Source organism: Apostichopus japonicus, chromosome 22 (genome assembly GCF_037975245.1).
Source record: "Apostichopus japonicus isolate 1M-3 chromosome 22, ASM3797524v1, whole genome shotgun sequence".
Taxonomy (NCBI): Eukaryota; Metazoa; Echinodermata; class Holothuroidea; order Aspidochirotida; family Stichopodidae; genus Apostichopus; species Apostichopus japonicus.
In genome coordinates this window covers 9,934,284-9,952,933 of record NC_092582.1, presented here as the reverse complement: position 1 = coordinate 9,952,933, position 18,650 = coordinate 9,934,284, and the positions used below count along the sequence as shown (strand labels likewise).

General features: G+C 38.7%; 1 protein-coding gene and 2 long non-coding RNA genes across 3 annotated transcripts in view; 2 read left to right on the top strand and 1 right to left on the bottom strand.

Moving 5' to 3' along the window:
- The window catches only part of LOC139963545 (cadherin EGF LAG seven-pass G-type receptor 3-like), a 78,453-nt gene that overhangs the window by 54,071 nt on the left and 5,732 nt on the right, over positions 1-18,650 (bottom strand). The window lies entirely within an intron of this gene.
- On the top strand, positions 12,799-15,481 carry LOC139963898 (uncharacterized). Its single transcript, XR_011791790.1, has 3 exons — positions 12,799-13,156; positions 14,796-14,905; positions 15,384-15,481. It is a non-coding gene; the product is annotated as an uncharacterized lncRNA (long non-coding RNA).
- LOC139963876 (uncharacterized) lies at positions 16,348-18,595 on the top strand. The gene is made up of 4 exons (XR_011791785.1): positions 16,348-16,594; positions 17,336-17,479; positions 17,900-18,024; positions 18,542-18,595. It is a non-coding gene; the product is annotated as an uncharacterized lncRNA (long non-coding RNA).

The window sequence follows — 18,650 nt, the reverse complement described above, 5'->3', positions numbered from 1 at the left end:
TCACTTTCCTGAATTTATCACGTTTGTATACCTTTTGATATTCCGAAATGTTGATGAGCTTCCGAAGCTACCCCCCTCCCCCACCCCAACACACGTCACTTCTGTCTCCACCTCTCTCTCTCTCACTCTGTCTGTCTTATTACTTTCCACTGATTGTTTATTATATTCACCAAATGAGGTCCGAAAACCATCAATCAGTTATTTTCATTTTGACTTGCAAAAACATTAATGTTCCCTAAAGCTGTAAACGTAACCTAGTTATAATAAACAGATAATAAAAAACAGGATATCAATAAGTTATAATTTATTTGGACGGAACACAGATCATTCAACGGATCAAACTTTGCCCGAAAAGATTTGTCAACCTGAATCAAAATGATTTATAGAGCAAAACAGGTGAAAAAAATAAAAATAAATTCTTCTCTGACATAACAAACTGCCTCAAAGGAATATCCCTTTGGAGGAATACTGCTACTGGAAGGTACAACGGAAGTTGATCGATTTCTACTATGTTGAATATTTGTTTGTCAACGTGGGTCCCCCTATTCCCGCTCTACCCCTTCCCTCCCCGCCTCCCCACCCCTCTCCCTTTCTCTATGTCTCCCTCTCTCGCGAGCTCTCTTCACTTCTCCCCTGGTCGTGACGAAATTCTTATAGATCTTAGTATCTCTTCTCGGCATCTATTTGTATTTAGCTTTATATGGTAGCTATATTATAAATTTCTTTGCCAACAACAGCCTGTGTTGCCGAGGGTCGGGTGAGTGGGGAGGGGAGGGGTTGGGTTAGTGGGATGGGGAGGGGAGGGGAAGGAGGTAGGGTCAAGTAAGATGTGGTCGTCATTAGGAGGAGAGAGGACGGGAAGGCCACGGCCCTCGATAAGTTTCATTACGAGGACGTGGTACACGCCACAGACGGTAGTTTCAACATCACTGGACATTGGACTGACTCCTCCCCTCCCCAACCATTCCCCTCACCTCCCTCTCTTATCCCCAATGTGAAACGTGTCCACAGGGCAGAACGAACCAAACGGAACCATTGTAGTCGAATATATTAACGTTACAATGCAGATCCGGCGTTCCATACGAACTCCTACCTAAATATTATGCAAATAAAAAGTAAAACACACTCAACTTATTTAGTCTCTGTACTCTCGTGTGAACCCTCTGCTAAGGAGTTGACATTCTTTTCCAGAGGAAAAGTCATTGACTCAAAGTCCAATGATCTGTCATTTCAGCAAACCAATAGAATTAAGAGCTCATTTCTTCATCGCAGATGGACAATCCGATAAATCTCTTTGGTGTATGTGTTATTTATTTCTTAATCTACTTATGGGCTTAAATGGGAAACATATCTCATTGGATTTCCCTGCATGCATTAACCTTTGCTCTTTCTTGAAACCTTATATTTTATGTGTTTTAGGTATGTCTGTTGTTATTACTAGATATATAAATATATGCACCATCTGGATTTCCAGTCATTCAAATGGGGAATATTATGATTTTAGTCAATGATCACACAGATAAAAATATCTCACCAAGATGACAAAAGTGAAAATTATAGTGATATAGTTTCAGAATTTCAATATAATAGCTTTAAGATACCGAATGTGTTATGAGCGCTATACACCCACGCATAACCGTGTAGTAATAATCTATTTTCCAAATACTGAAAGGATCATAAACTTAAAATCAAATATTTAAAGAATCAAACGGTAAAGAACGTGTATATTATCAGACACCAGACGGCTGATAACATTAGGCCTATTATACACACTATCAACAGCTATAATCAACATACTTGATCAAGCGCGCAATCTGGTCTTTCAATTTCAAACAATTAACTTGAAATTAAATTAATCTATTAGATTTGAATATTCCGTTTTCAATTACAATTACAATCGCTACAGCAGACTTGTTAACTCTCTCGATATTGTGTTAGGCAATCCCATTGCAAGGTCTCTGGACACTATATGCTAATCTTCCGGCAAATGTTGATTTCTGACTGGGTTTGTTATTTTTCTTTCTTCATTTAAATCGGCCCGTACGTGATATGGTGTTACCTGTCTTAGGAACGTATAGAGAAAATCTACTTTGTCTTTTGCGAAGAATATGATTGCATATAGGTGACGTATAAAACCCAAATTTGTTTCATGTTTACCTTTCATTTCGTTATCATGTTTTGGTGGATTTTGCCCCATTCTCACTGCTTTTTCATAATCTCCCCCTTATTTTTTGGAATAAAAAATTGTAAACGTTCTATTTAGTGTGAAAGACAAATTTGCATGGTCTGTCATAGGCTTTAGGGTGTTACTGTGAACCTATAATGTTATTCTCATATGAACCCTCATATAATGGTCATTCACCTTTTCACGTACATGTCAATATTTTGAGGGCAACAATATGTTACTTTCATACCTATTGCATAACAATGAAGCTATTATCCTTAGGCTATAGGCTATATCGTATAGACTATATCCACTATATGGTTACAGCCTTACAGTTTTAATAAAACTCACATTTTATTTACTGATTTCAGACATGGTCTTTCGCCTCGGGTAAGATAACTATTAGAAAACGATACCGTAGTGTATTCCAAAGGGTCATTTTAAAATCAACAGAAAGTTATATATCGGACAGCCTCGTTTATACATTTCGCACCTGCCGAAGATGGTCAACTACAAGCATTCCCTGCAGGATAATAGAAGTCGCCCACTGTTACAATTATTTATGAAAACATAAGGGAAAAAACCCCTTTCATACATCAAAATTCACGTTACTCTAAAGGATAGGAAACCATGCAGATGATGGTCAAACTGAGGCGAATTTGACTAAGATTCCAATTTAGGACGACATAAATTTGAGAATAGGATAAATTTGTCAGAACTCAACTTTTTTTTCCCTATATACTTGGAGGTGTTACTTACAACACTTGTCTGTCACATCTCGCTGACAAGGTAGTTCAGTACCTGGAAGTGTCCTAAATTTATATTTCTTTTGTAATATAATGCTGAATGATTTAATTGTTATCTTGAAATATGCTAAATATCTCTCCCACCACCCCCCCCCCCCTCCCCCCACACACACCTACGCAAAACTGTTAGTAATGTCCAAAATTCACGATAGGCTATATATGTAGGCGTTATATTGTTTTTTGTTGATAACGCTAATTAGACACATTAACACTTTGCACAACTGTATTTGATGGGGTATATAGCCAAAGACACTTCAAAGAATGAAACGACTGGCTAGAAACCTACACATACCATTTAAGCAGTGTTTTGTATCACATGCGGTAGAATGCACACTTCACTGTATAGACGCAGCCACATGCCACAAACCCGTATACAAAATGAGATATCTTCTCTCACCCACTCACCCAGTCACTGACCCCATCGCGCTGTGATTGTTTTGAAAGCAAACTAACCGTTTTATTGGCATTTCAGAGGCTCATTCTCCGCCATTTTAAAACATATATATATATTTATTTCAACAACATACCAATCAATCTGCTTACACAAAGCAGATTTACCAACCGTGGAGAATGGGAAGAATTACCCATACAGGGTAATACTTTCATACCAGGAGTAACTCATATAGTCTCACAAAGTGACGTCACTAGAATGGTCCCAAGCACTCAACATTAATCAGCATATTATAAATGACATGCAAGTAGGGCCTGGCCATATCAGTTTGTCGTTCTCAAAGAGCTTCTAAAATTCTACGAAAATACGACCAACATTTTTTTTCTAGTTTTTTCTTTTTACCATCTATTATCACACAGTGGGGGACCGACGCCGCCCCTCTAACGTCCCTCTGTGTAACCAACTCATTCTATTGGTTACAGGGCACGTTGTTGTAATGTTTCTACTTACATCTAAATTCATCCTTATGTAAAAAAAAAATACACCCAACAACAACATCAGTTTAAATATAGATCTGGCTTTATGAACCGAGGGATGAACAGGGTGCAAGATATCCTCAATTGGAATAAAACGACTGGACAGCTATACACAATTATAGGTAGTACATATTGACCTAATTTATTTATAGCATGCTAGCAATATATATATATATATATATATATATATATATATATATATATATATATAGCTACTGTACGTTATCAATTACAGGGACAGTATATAGCATTAATATAGAATACCTTTGTCTTGGTTGCTACTTGACCGAGTTATTGGAACAATTTGACCCAACCCCATGGGAGATGTAAATAGGATCAATATGATTTTTTTTCTTCTTCAATTAAAAGAGAATAAAAAATAATCAAATGCATCCTAGAAGACTCAAAACAAGTTTGGATAAAATATTAAAAACAGTTCCTAAAATATTCGTCAGTTGTTCACCGCGTGAACAGCTTGACGCGATCTCGATGAACAAAAATGCAGTTTATTAGTAGCAAGTGATATGTAGCACATCGCAGGTAAAGTTTGCAATCCAACCGGTACACCTGGCACCTTGGTGGATCTCCGATGACCTGTTTTAATAAAGCCAGTTTAAAGGGGAGCATGTTCATAGAGTTGGGTATCATAAAGAATTCCGTGCAACGGGATTTCATAAGGTCATGTTGAAGATAACTTATGACGAAAATGATTAGCACTGACTCCCGTTGCAATATAGGTATGTCGTGTAAATATGTGCAGGTGAGAAACATGCGAAAGGGAACGGAGGAGTGAGGGAGGAAGCGTGTAGGTGAGGGGAGGGGTGGGGAGATCTAGCAGGCAAGGTTTGGCAAAGACTCGGTCTCGTTTTCGCAGTCTGCAAATGATATATCACCAAAGAAGTCTCTTTGTAGACATATAATATCTCGAGAAAGTCCTCCTTTACTTTTCAAAGCAAACACCTTTTAATCTGTATACAGACAGATACACGTTCATAGAAGGTGTACCGTTATAGCTTATTCTACTTTACATAACAAAAAATAGGGGGGGGGCGAAAAGTGTTATAGTAATTAACTGTCAAAATATGGTACGGCTAAATGATACATATTTAATGTACTGGATGGAAAGCTATGATTCACAAGATTCGTATTCAGCAATTCTAAGGTACCGTAGTTACTGAGTGACTCTTATTACGGCGGGTACATCTGGATAGACTATGGTGGTACATGGGTGCAACCAGACCTGATGAGAGGAGCTTACAGGACCCGGATTCAATTCCAGAGCCTTGGGTTAATAAGGACGGACGGTATAGACTCGGGAAAATTTGCGATAAAGAATAATGCTTCCTCATTTTCATAATATACGGTAGTTAAGAAGAAATGAAGACTTGAGGAAAAAATGGGGGGTCGGGGAGTATGTGATATGATTTTATTCGGGGCCCCGGAGAGCAATCTGTCGCACCAATCACTGAACAGTTAAAGCGGCTTGTGGCTTTTGGATAATATAATCAACAATGTAGGTCGTTTCCGAGAAAAAGATGTTAAACTTTTGTAAATGTGTATGTAAAGAAATTACTTCTTTAAAAGAAGGTGTCTGATTGATGAAATGTTAAAGGCCGTATCAAATTCATCGGTTCCTCGCAAGTCACAGAAATTGAAGCAAAGCTATTCTAGGATGGTGTGTTATAATGAACATCACATATTATTCTTGAGTAAGAACAGTTTGACCAAATTGCAGACCAGTTACAACTTTACCGCGTTCTTTGTATTAGTATACTGTACATGACCACACGTCCAAACCATCACACCCGTACACGTATATTGCCCACCTGTCGCCAGTTTTTGCCCTTTTAACCAGCCAACTTCCGATCTGCAACATAACCTTTGTCTCGCAACAGGCACTAAAACGGTATACCATTTCATATATATATATACATATGTATTCATATATAATGTACATTTATATATATATACTAACATGGCAACATCAAAACGTGTTAAAATTTGATAAACATATCTTATTTAAATATGAAGACTGAATTTTCACAGCAATGGTACATTGAAAATTGTCACAGGATTTTACAAGATCTTCTTTTGGTTGTATAAGAAACGTTGCATACAAAATGGGTGTAACAAATTTGTTAATTTTACATCACGTCACTTTCCTCGAAGATAGATATTCATTGAGATGACAGGGCAGTTGACGTGCAAAATTGCCAACCAACGCCAATACTTATGTTTCAACATCAAATTTAAGACTCACATACTGTAAAGATATATATTAATATGAAAATCTATGATGATTCATATCAACACACATTTAGAGAGATTTTTGTTTTGCCTATATTCATTTCCATCGCTAATACTCTGTTCCTTTAAAGAAGTCGCCAAAGATTAAAGAAAGATTCAAACACGCATCGCAGTGAGATCTCAACAGGTCTCCACTTAAAGCAATTGAATTTTACAATTAACCAATCAGATGCTGGCCCCCTGACTACACGCCCACACGTAGGAATTGAGTCTGCGTATATACATATATATATATATATATATATATATATATATATATATATATATATGTATATAAAGTATCATATCTCAACATTCATGAGCCAGCAGGCACATGACCATTCTAACCCGATATATTCTTTACTATAACACATACGGCAAGCTGAACGGGCACTCTACTTCTACAATGTCGAACATACAGTTAAAGTATCGACATAAGGGGACTTGGGCTGAGAGTGGATCATGATAACTGTAACAATTTTATTTAATCGCATTGCTATAAAACAACATTTATTTTAATTCTTTCTCGAATGGGCCTGTACAAACAACCCTCTATAGCCAACAGTCATCATAGTTAGTCTGGAATGTTAACCTTTTGAGTTGAAAATTTGTAAATCCATGTCACTCCCCGACCCCGCAACGATATGTTGATTGTAATGAGACAATAGAAACGGTTACGGAGCTTGCAAAACAATAACTTCAAATGCTTTGTTAAGGTTTATATAAATTCGTTTCATTTTTTGTTTGACAACATCGTTAGACATTTCAAATGAATATATTCCCACTACACTGAGACTGTATAGTGTACTTGATCTTTGTACAGGGAATGAATGTCGAATCACGCGAATGACTTATATACTGACATGAACACTGTACTATATATGTAGTTGAACCTATTATGTTTTGTGTTTTTCGCAGAACCACTGGAATCCTGACTTGGACAATTTATAATTGGACACGTCTATACGTTTAAGCTGTATTATATCTGCCTCGTGACGTAGGTAGCATAAATTATCAGCTTGGGATAAGATTCTTCATAAGCCACCAAAAATATCGGCAAATTTGAGCCCAACTTTTTTTTTTTTTTTTATGAAATACGTATATCATTATATTAGTCCAAGTTAGTGTTGATGACGTCATACCCTATCGTACCTTAACCTTCATCAACAGATCACAGTTTTTTAAAGTTGACGGTGATTATGTTATTTAGGAGCACAGCAGGTGCGTAGCCAGGAATTTGCCAAGGGAGGGGCGAAACTGTAGATTCGGCATTGCAAACTATCTAAGCGTAGCGCCACCATGATTGGCGCGAAGCGTACAAGAAAATTTTGGCTGAAAATGCCTCCCAGATCGCTGGAAAAGGCACTTCCCAGGCCTTGTAAGTTGCATCTTAGCATTTTCTCTTTTGAAAATACTAACGATATCATAAAAACATTAAAAAAAATTTTAAAATATGCTCAAGGGGGGGGGGGGCGGCTGCCCCCTTCGCCCCCCCCCCTTGGCTACGCGCCTGGAGCACAGTATTACTCTGGAGGTCTCAAAGTACAGTATATGAAATAAGCAGAACCTTCTTATATGTGTGCAGTATAAACAGTGAGCTTCGAATAATGGATCTTGACATACACATGTTGAATACATATTTTGGTTGGTTGTTACATTACGATAATATAACCAAGGCAAACAAAGGTGTCAAAATAAAAACGAAATAGGATTTCAATTTTCATCAACATAGGAGAATATCACTGTATGAATGTTAGTCATTATCATAATGAATCTATTGATAGTACTCAATTATCTCGTTCTTTAACTGTACGTTTAGTCAGTATTCTACAAAGTAGTTGGTATAAGTTAATGTTGTTCTGCAGTCCATATTGTATCGTTTATTCAAGTTCCATCTTTCTCATATTGATATGTATTTAAAGTTGTATGTTTGTGTTCAATTTGATGTCACCCAGCGAAACAATCAACCTTCCTGTAAACTTCCCCCACCCCTACCCCACCCCAACCACAACCTTCATCTTCTCCCAGACGTCTACGGAAAAACAAACTGAAACGCCTGTGCACCCTAAATATGCCTGTGGATGTGACCTTTATGCAGCTGCATGTTTGCGCTTCCAAAATACGCCCCTCCCCCCCCCCCACCCCACCCCACCCACACACACACACACCCTTTCCTCACCCTGGAAAGCCTGATACCGCCACTGCCAGTCTACGATGAATTACATCAGCTCTACCACTCCATAAACTTTAATAGGGATGATGTCGTCATCACTGAAATTCCCGTATATTTATTGGAATGGCGTTTCATATTGATGACTCCGCGGACGCACGACCGTTCTAGTTTATAATGCTATATATGCAGGCGCGTATCCAGGATTTTCTAACCCGGGGGGCGCGAATTACCATCTAAGCGGAGCGCCACCATCGGTTGGCGCGGAGCGTACAAGAAAAATTTTTGGTTTTGATACCCCCCAGATCACCGGAAATGGCACTTCTCGGGCTTGAAAATGAGCAACCAGATGTACACTTTTGCCTGAAAACCGCAAGTATTTCCCAAAAGTTTTTTTTCCATCCATAACCTTTTTGAAGATTGTAACCAGTCACACATCATGTTCGACCTGATTGCATGTCCTATGGATGATTGCTTTTGTAGGTGATTCTACGTCACGGCCCACAATATCCGAAAGCCCCACTTTTCAAGATTTTAAGCCGATTATTTGTTGAGAATTTGAAACTTCCCATTTCTTGTGAATAAAAATCACTTGAAAACATACCCATGATGTTGCACAAAATTCAATCTATGGACAACCAATATAGAAAAACCTACCTCCTTGAACCCCTAATAGACAGGTCAAAATTGCACGAGTAGAAGAAAGTATGATGAAGAATGTTGGTGATGAAATTTTGGAAAATTCCGACACAGTTAATTTCTTGGTGTAGAAATATTGCAACCTCTTATAATGGCTATTATAAAACTTGGTTGAAGGAAATGAAAAATAGCAGATATTTCCGATATCAGGTATATCGAAACCGAAGACTACACACATAGGCGTAGGTCCTGTAGGAGGCGGGGGCTGATAATGGCATCGATATGTTGAACGCGCGCGAAGCGTACAAGAAAAATTTCGGCTTTTTTTCGCCCCAAATCCCAAATCCAATTTGGCTCCTACGCCTTTGACTGCACACATAAACAGTTTTTTGAGGCTGTTCATCGTGGAACATGCATTTCAATGCTCACTGATATGATGTTATATCTGCTCTTTGCTTTACAAATTCGAACAGGCGTGTAGCGAGTAATTGCCAAGGGTGGGGCAAACTCCCCTGTAGGCAAACTATCTACGCGAAGCGCCACCATGTGTTGGCGCGAAGCGTACAAGAAAAATGCCTCCCAGATTGCTGGAAATGACACTTCCCAGGCCTTGTAAGTTGCATCTACGCATTGTCTATTTTGAAATTACTAGCGATGTCATAAAGAAAATTTGCACGGGGGGGGGGCGGTCGCCCCCTTCCCGAAATGCGTCATGTTCCCCGACGACTCGGTCGAGTTCAAGACCAGCCACAGTTGGTTCCATATAGCACAATTGTACAACAATTTATACAATTGTTTAAGGCGTCCATACACACACACGCGTTATGATAGACCATATATAGTATTTATATAGATACATTAGTGAGAGAGGAAAAATGGAAACGTCAAAAATGGAGTTGTCGGTGTAAGGGGTTGGGTGAGGCGCACACCCCTTCCGTAATCCTTGATCTGTCACTGGCTACCCTGTGTATATAATAGGGATCAGCGCTTTAAATATGACTGTTCCTCTTTCTCTTCCCGAGGTCTTGGCTCTCTTCTACTCCCTCCTTTTCTCCTTTTTCTCTCTTTTTTCTTTTTCTTTTCCCTTCTTTTCTCTCCTCCTTTTCTTTTTCCCCCCTCCTTTTCCCTTTTTTCTTCTCTTTTTTTTCTCCTCTTTTCCTTACCCGGGGGGCGCGCGCCCCCAACGCCCCCCCCCTGGATACGCACCTGATATGTTTTTATGTTTAGCGTACATACGAACTTTGAACATTTTATTTTGTGTTATCGTCTGCAAACAATGTAATATCACCCAAAGCTTTCATCGGCAAAGAACAAGTTATGTCGTTAAAACAGACACATATGGATTGTAGTATTCGGATGTGGTGGGGGGGGTGGTGGTTGATTAACTCGAGACGGGGGACTGCAATGATCTTACCAAGTAATCACCACCCCTTCACTCCCACACCCACTCCCACTCCACTCCCCCCCCCCCCCCCCGCCAATAAACGTTCCAGTTCGCTGAGGTAGCAGCTCTCATATTTTCGCAAGATTTTATGAAGTTTTGCTTCAACTTGCTAAATGGGTCTTTTACAATGCTACTTCGGATTACTGAAATTTCCTGTCAAATTTGTTGTGGATATCTATCAAACCGGTTGCTTTGCAGTTGCTTTGTGGTATTTACCTCATTCTTGCTTTCATTGAATAATACTGTTTTCAGATCGATTGTTACTCTCGAGATTGCCGAAGATTAAACCTCCAAGGTATAATGAACTTTGGACAACTTAACTCAGAGAGAACTACCAACTTATGCTATTAGTTTGCTCACTTCTTTCACGGGCTACCGATAATAAGGTGCCCGCTTAACGTCAACACAAAAGGATGTCAACTTCTCTACTATAAAGAATAGTCTACGGCCTGGCGTTTGATAGACGTTAAATCCTTGGTTTCAACCTTTTTTCGATCACGAGCCCAATTCGTCTTCCGAGCCGTCCTCGCGAGCCCATACCCTACCCTGCAAAGTTATCAACTTCATAAAATCAATTTCACAGCGTTTATTAGTGTATTCTTGACACAAGTGACCCGGGGACTCAATCAGAGCTATGTATGTTCCTCCGTGATCAGATGACAGGTACTGCCCAATTAGAGCCTATCCCAAAGATTTCTTGCAACCCTCAATGGTACACTGGTTTCATAAGAAATGTGTGACCGTTATCACTATCAGAATAATGCAGAAAAATGGAGATGAACAATGCAATAAAAAAGCAGCAAAACCGTTTGACGTGTGCATATGAGGCCCAGTAGTAAGGAGATATATTTCGAATCGGTGAGGTAATTTCTATTTATTGAAAACAAATTAACAAATAAAGAGAACGTAATAATACTTTGTGTATTGACAATAGAACGGGAGAACTGATAGAATACTTGCTGCGTGCACTGGGAAGAGCTGGGTTCGATTGAGCAAGGCTTCTACACATCATAACCTTGGTAAATACGTAATACGTAGTGTGCAGTGGTTGGTGGGAGTCACCGAATTCTGTTTTACTAGTCTTATAGGGTTAGGGTTGAGTAAATTTTACCCGTTGTACAAGGTTTCATCGAAGAGGCTTCCTAAGAAACATCATCATGTGCCTTCGCCACCAGCCCCCCAAAATGCCACAATTTTTAATCATTACTGGGGCAATGCTCGCGAGCCCACAAAATCGGCTTCGCGGGCCCAAATGGGCCCGCGAGCCCAAGGTTGAAAACCACGACGTTAAATGATGGTATAGACTCGTCGTGAAATCATAGTAGTAAACACGCCTGCAAATTATGTACAGATTAAAAAACACTGCATATGGTGTTTCTGTGTCGATGTTGATACCGTGCAAGGTGTTTACTTCATGTTGACAATAAAACTCCATTGAACTGTCAAATACAAATATTTCAGTAAAAGGACGCAAATTGTAAATGTCTTTTGCTTGTATTTTTTATGCGTTTAATATTACTGTGAAAAAATTCTGAACGACTATTTTCTAGTTTGTTTTAAATAGGCCTACATGAATTTAAGCCTTCCAGGACGTAAAACCTGTTCGATGAATTCATTGAGTGGAAGACGGACGGTGATCCAGAGAACAACATGTGATCAACCACAGACGTATGACTATAAGGATAGAGTCTCGTGACGTGGGGTGGGGGAGGGGTTGGGGAGCGGAGGAGCCGAACCATATTTTAAAATCACTGAATTATATCAAACATCTGCAAAAGTGTAAATTAACGTCAGATATAGGTCCCGACGCACCGGGAAGCTTTTTACTTACTGATTGAAACTGTTTATATCCCCCTCCCCTTAAAAAGGACAATACTTTCTTATCTGAAGCCCCATGGGAAGGGATTGGTATGGGGGAAAGACAGTTCACAGTTTCTATTGATCGACGATAAAGATGATATTGATGAATTAATGAATAAATTGATTGATTAATTAATTACTGTTCATCGAATCGAAATTTCATAAACAATGATCTTATCTTAATTTTCCTTGCTGGAGTCATTATACTACTAAATACGTTACCAATAAACCCATTCCACGAAGGCAACAAAACAGCGTTTGTCCTATATATAGGTAACATACAAGAATATAAATATGACAACTATAGCTATCTATACAGGAATACCGTTCTTATATATCCCCACAATCTCTCTAGCCATCTTTCTTCAGCAGTTTCAGGGTAGTCAGAGACTTTTTGTGGTTGATAGGGGAGGTTAAACTTAGGGCAAACTACAATTATTTAGATCATACCAACGATTCAAGCCTTTGCAAGGGATAATTTGCATTGGACACGAAGCTACGTACACGCTAAGAACTGTTGGGCAAATTTAGTTGGGTAATAATTTTTTTGGCAAAAATTGCCCAACTCCTAAGAGTCAATTACTATGTTTGTAAGCAAAATGTTGCTTCATGCACTTAGCAAAGGGTTTGTGCCAAATAGTTGAGCACAAAGAGTGTTGCGTGCAACAAATTCGTTTGGCCTTCATTGTTCTGCACTGCAATCGCGCCATACCGTACCTGTGCGCAGTCTCAAGCTCCGAAAAGCGAACGGTGATTTGTCGTAATACTTGCTCTATGGCCGTAATTCATCATGTCAGAGCCTGAAGTCAAATCAATTCTCACCAGATGGGGAATGGATGAGCTAATAGAGACTTTTGAAGGTAGTTATTTGTAATTTCCTTCGCCAAAACCGTAAAATTATGCATGTGCGGCATACACGATTTTAACTTCCGTCCGTTGGCCTAACGCGAGGCTAGGTCGCCGTTACTATTTGTTGTAGGCATATACGTTAGCCTAGAAGTAGTAACAGTAACGTTTTAAATTTTAGCTTAGCAAGTAGGTATTATTAGTGTTAAGATGTAATGTGAAGTCTTATGTTATGAATATGATAATGGCCTAGGCTAGTACACAGAAACTGTGGTCACGCTCCACCGAAAGTATGCACCAAGGGCCTAGTCTTGGCCAGACATTTCGTACTCATTCTTTGTGATAGTGATGATTTGGTGAGCCTAACACCATGATTAGCCTAGGCCTAGTTACAGAGTTTTTACCAGTTGAAATGTTGCTTAGGCCTAGGTTGCAATTGAGACCTGTAATAGGCTAGCTATGCTGGATTACTGGAGGTCCAACATAGGACCAGGCCTTAGCCCAGCCTACCGCAAGTATGCTATATCACCACTCAGTTATGGTTTAGTTATTTTCCTCAAGTCTTATTGGGAAGTTGCTGCCACTGGGGGAGGGGGTGTCCCATGCATGACCACTTTGTAAAGCTCAAGCCTGTATAACATTTGACCTAGGCCGACATTGTGTGAATGAAAGGACAATTACCCGTTCTTCGAGTTCTTTAAGAAAAATCTGTAAGTTTAAGAATAAATCATGTACTTATTTGAAAACCGTTAAGTATTGTGAGTTGCTACAGTATTTCAATTCCCAATCCGTTTTCATCCTGTATGGCCTAGTCTGTTCCTCGATTTGATGTAAACATTTCTTTAATAAACCATCTAATTAGCAGCACAAATATAGTGTTTAGATTACATTGATAAATTGTCAAAATCAGTCAAAATCCAAACCTACTATGTACAGCAGTTTTGCTGTTGTACATCTACCCTCAAAAGCGCAGCGCACAATAGGTATAGTGTAATCAAATAGAACTTGCATATTAAACTGAGACTGCTCTGTTTCATTGTTATGAATCTGCTGTGCGGCAAATAGTAACACGTACAATACTACAATAGCTGTAGGTTGGTTACGCGCAAAGTATGTTGGCGATTGTAGGCCTATGTAGGCTAACTATATGAACCGATGCATTATGAAAGTTTGTTATCGTAGTTTGCATGACTATCATGATAATAAGATTGGTTTTTGGAAAAATATAAGAAACTATTAAAAGTAGAATTTTGAATTTTCTATCAGGAATAGGCCTCTACGGTAGAGATTTGCCCACACCAAGTAGATATAAAGCGCCGGGCGGGATTTTTTAATTACTGCCAGGCGGAAATTCCTAGGGCTGGGTGGAACCGCCCGACAGGGGCACATCTCTGGAAGAAAAATGGACAGCTGACAAGTTTGCTTGTTTTGATTTTTTATTCAGGAGTTGGCTTGTGCTATGTTAGTATTTACAGGAATGGTGGTCTATGTTTTCTTTAATTTGCATTCAGTTGGTCTTTTAAAGCCACCTAGGTTACCAATTTCAAACATTGGTCAGTAGTTTTTTCAAATTGTTTTGATCACATTATTCACATAGATATGAATAGGTTTTAAAGTAATAATGTTTTCTTTCTTGTTTGTTGTTTCTTTCAGACAATGAGATAGACCTTGAATCATTCAAACTTCTTGATGAAACTTCACTGAAAGAGCTGATTCCAAAAGTTGGGCTCCGTGTCAAGTTTGCCTACAGATTGAAAAGCTATGTTAGTATTATGACCACTGTTTCTGCATACTTTACTTTACTACTTTTAGTTACTATCATATTATTAGTATGCTTCAAGTGTCTGGCTACATTACAAGAGGCAAGTGTAGAAGCTCTTCTTGGTCATTTAAAATACATACATGGCATTCATTCCGGAACTGGAACAAAACTAGTATGAGGGGGCCAATGGATGTGTGTGGATGGGGGGGGGGGGGGGTTATTATCTACTTATAAGCCAGAGTGACACTATCTGTTGGTGCATATTGTACCCCCTGTGCTGGATTTGCCACAGGAAATATCCAAATAGACTCAAATTTTGCACCAAATGTGGGCATACTTACAAAACATCAAGTAATATTTGATAACCAGTGTCAAGTAAAAAGGGCATTATTGTAGTAAACACATTATTGCAGATATGTTTAACTTTTTGAAGGGATTGGGATAGTTAATTGTGAAATTGGTGGTATTTCATTTCGCAGGAGGCATTTTACACTAAAGGCACCAGAGGGAGACCAGCGAGCGGTTGGTTGGAAGAGCATCTTAAATACAGTAGAAAACGAGTGAAGAAATACAGCACATTTGAAGAAGCAACATCACCAGAAGGCAATCATGATACTGATGAAGAAACTGGTGAGTGTGAAACACTTGAGTAACTTAGTCAACACTGAATTGAAGGGCCCCTCACCAGTGAAAGGTAGTGGTGGGGGGAATAAAGAAAGAACCTTGATAAGAAAGCATTATTGTACTGCAAACTTGGGATGTTCCATAGGTTTATGAAAGGTTTTGATCCCCTTGGGTTATAGGAGCTGTTAGGGAGTGTAGAGAATGAGAAAATTCACCCGCACTAGGCAGTTGAACAATTTCTAAATGTTTTTTTATTCTCTTGGTAGATGGAAAGGGGTCCCAATTGGCTGGTCAATTTTTAGTGAACATGTTGATATGTAAGGAAAGATTCATCGTGCTGCAAGGATAATGTTTCACACTAACACAGTTTTTAATCCTGATGTTGATGTGAATGGGGGGGGGGGAGGGGTTCAAGGTGGACTTGGGGATTTGAATCTTGGCACTCCATTAATATCTGGAAAAAGCCTGGATGGATGAGCAAATAGGAGTAACCTGGTAGTGGGGTGTTAATATAAGAAAAATTTGTGCATTGAATTTCACTACATTCAGATCACATTGCTGTCTTCAAAAAGTAGTGTTACAATAAGAAATGCTTTCCTCAACCAATAGTATGTCTATTTCGGTGCTAACATTAAGTTTCATCACAACTTAGTTTTATGGTTTCAATGTAAAGAGAAGCATATGCATTCATAGTGGCTTATGTGTGGGTGGGTGTGTGTGTATGCGTGTGTATGCGTGGGTATATGCATGTGTGTATGTGCTCAAGACTAGAAGCTTAGTCAGATCTCATATTTAGTCAGATCTCATATTTAGTTGTAGGTGGACCATAGAACCCTATTATTACCTAATTAAAACCGCTATGCATTTTTGCATTCTGATTTCAGATGATTCTGTGTCTGAGGAGGACACCCAAAAGATGAAGACGTGGCTTCAACATAATGAGCAGCCACGTGCTACTATGGAAGAGTACATGCTAAAGACAGCAAAGAGAAGACAGATACTGATCAAATCAAAAGGCTTCAAAGAAGCTCTTGTGGAGTATCCAAAGATACTACTTCCAGGCATGGTAAGTATTGAAAAATCAGCATATTGTAAATGCTACTAGGATGAATGGGTTTGTTCATTAATTTCTACCTCTGCAGCTTATCTTTTGTGATGCTTTATGGAAGTAGCTGTTTCCCTAAGTCACAGCTGTTGAGAATGGGAGGGTTCTTATGTCTCAATGACAGTGCTCTTGAATTAATTGTGCTTGGAGCATTGAAAGAATGCAACTTTAACATAACTTTTAAGAATATTGTGCTGAACAGTGATTGACTCAGAACATTCCTTGATAATAGCTGTTTGACCAATTTTGTAAGGATTGTAGATGTTTCCAACATCTTGGAGCATTGATGACCTGATACCAGGTTTGTGCTATTAATTCACAAATGGTAATGGTTGAGTTTGGAAGACAAATATATGTCTTATTGTAATACTTTACATTTTGGCTGCCCTTGCAAATTCATTCAGGCTTCATGCACATCATTACAGGGGTGGTAAATGAAGGATTAGATATAGGCCTACAGATATATGCAGTGTGACAAGCTGAAATAAGACTAACCGGTATTCTCCAAAAAGATGAATACACAGTTTTGCTGAGTCAAAGCTGAAAGATTAAATGCACCAGTTTTGTGTGATTGACATTGCACTAACCTCAGCATTACGTCAGTGCAATCAGTGATTTACCAAATTATTTCCCATTCCATTCTCCAAATGCTCTCCTTTAGTGAATAGTTTTCTTTACTCTCCCATCTTAATGTATATACAGATTGAACAAGATTTCCAAGTACTTCAACCAGAATCAACAGAAAAATTGTATGAGAAGTGGCCAGCTGTCTGCAAGGTCATTTTATCATATAGGAAAAGAACTTTCCAGGATGGATGAAAGAACTTCCTTGGGACTGCACACTTTGTAAGTTGGATTAAGCATCACAAACCAGTAAAAAAGTTTTGTGTAATGTTACCAAAGGAGAAAAATTTAGACAAACAGCTTTTGACTAATAGTATGAAGTATGTGTGTGTTTGTGTGTGAAAAGAAGGATGTAATTGTCTATATTACCAATTGTAAAACCTTGGTAAATTCAAGGTTCATATGACACACACAGGAGACACACACATTGAGCAATTCCCTTAATCAACTGCCTTTGACTTATGTTTTAGCATATATTTTTCACCCCTAAAAATTTGGGCATCCCATCCCTGCAGTAAAATGGAAATGGCAACCCATGATTAAGGGCAGTGCACTCACGAGGGGTTTATGCAACTATTTATAAAACCCTGCAAGTTCGTATAACAGTCTATATGTACATTTTTATTTTCTGCGTTTTGACAGTGACAGAAGAGGAACTTGGATTTTTTGCTCTGCCATATGTATTTCAGAGTCGGCACAAGAGAAAGAAGGGCAGAGGATCTATGTCAGTTTCTGCCGGTGTAAAGGCATTCATAGACATCCGATCTGTAAGTATTGAATATTCATTAGTTCATAGATGATGTAAGCTGGATATTTATGCAAATCTGCTGGCACCCTATGACCATGTGAAGCTACACTTGTGATATGCCACAAAATGCTGTTAAACCAAGATTTATTCACAATATTTGTAGCATTATTTGTTATGACACAGTTAGTAGATATTGATACTTCAAGGTATCACAAGTTTTTTCATATCTTTGATGGTATCATCGGTCAACAGGGGATATCATGAATTTTGGTGTCACAAAATGTTTAGTATTGTCAATGTTTTTCATTACAGTGATGTCTACTCAGTTGCCAATATCAGTAAGCCATTTGTCTGATATGCATTCATTTATGCTAATAACAAAATTTATTATGGTTATCGTGAAATAAATTATTGGCCTACACTTTTTCCATCGTTATATCTGCCATTAGTCTGTTGTCTGTCTGTCTGTTGGTCAGCTGTGTCTCACTTTCAGTCAGCATTTATGTGAATGATTTATACATCCTTTATCATTACAGAACGTGACAAACATCAAGTCCTTTTGTGGAGATATAGATGAAACGGTACATCCATAGCAATTTACTGTAGTTCTTTGGGACTTAAAGCAGAAGTCTCGTCAATTTTTTG